At 39.8% G+C, this 644-nt stretch overlaps 2 protein-coding genes across 2 annotated transcripts in view; one reads left to right on the top strand and one right to left on the bottom strand.

Annotated features, from left to right (window-relative positions):
- LOC119593002 overlaps positions 1-271 on the bottom strand; it is a gene marked incomplete in the record, with an annotated part of 27,513 nt that extends 27,242 nt beyond the window's left edge. Inside the window, 1 exon segment of the mRNA XM_037941892.1 lies at positions 151-271.
- An 83-nt stretch (positions 272-354) lies between these two features.
- LOC119592832 (phospholipase A2 inhibitor-like) overlaps positions 355-644 on the top strand; it is a 13,736-nt gene continuing 13,446 nt past the window's right edge. The window contains exon 1 of the mRNA XM_037941736.1: positions 355-571. The gene's annotated coding sequence lies outside the window, so the exon portion shown is untranslated. The remainder of the gene's footprint in view (positions 572-644) is intronic.

Here is a 644-nt window from a genome sequence, read left to right as displayed (position 1 = left end):
AGCTTAGATTATTTTTTTATATAATTCTAATGTATTCCTGTTAGCAGCCCTAGATTCAATTTCCACTTATTGCTATAAGTCACTTGTGTCCTTCAAATCAAAATCGTTTTAAAGTTCTAACAAGCTGAATAAGAATTCTGTGAAACTTACGCTGTGTATGCAAGTCCGTGTTTATATAAACAACAGGCAAACGATAACACTTCCATCATTTACTTTTCGCATGATTTCAGGCTTCTTTTTCTTTATATGTGTGTCGAATGTTTACTGCCGTCGAGTGGTTACCTAGGAGACACTCGTTACCCATGTACACTGTAATCTCGATTTAGCTTATCACTGTTCCTGATAACATCGATAAAGCTTACTAAGTCAGTACCCCAGTAAGGCTGCTCGCAACCTCTATAATGTTTCCTTATATCAAGGTTTTGCGTGTTTACGAAGGTCCCTGAGTTACTAAAGCATTGCAAAGCATCGACAGAGGAGTCAGTACATGTTACAACGGTTTCCAAGTAAGTTTAACAGTGTGAGGAGGAGAATTCTGGTCTGGAAGTTGGCATTATCATCATAACAAGTCGTGAGTATAGCCACAATCGACAGGGATTTCAGTGCGCGCCAGCTTTCGTTTCCCTCTCAGTCTGGGTGCAGGC

This window comes from Penaeus monodon, chromosome 31 (genome assembly GCF_015228065.2).
Source record: "Penaeus monodon isolate SGIC_2016 chromosome 31, NSTDA_Pmon_1, whole genome shotgun sequence".
NCBI lineage: Eukaryota > Metazoa > Arthropoda > Malacostraca > Decapoda > Penaeidae > Penaeus > Penaeus monodon.
The sequence above is the reverse complement of the archived record's forward strand: the minus strand, read 5'-3'. Positions and strand labels throughout refer to the sequence as shown.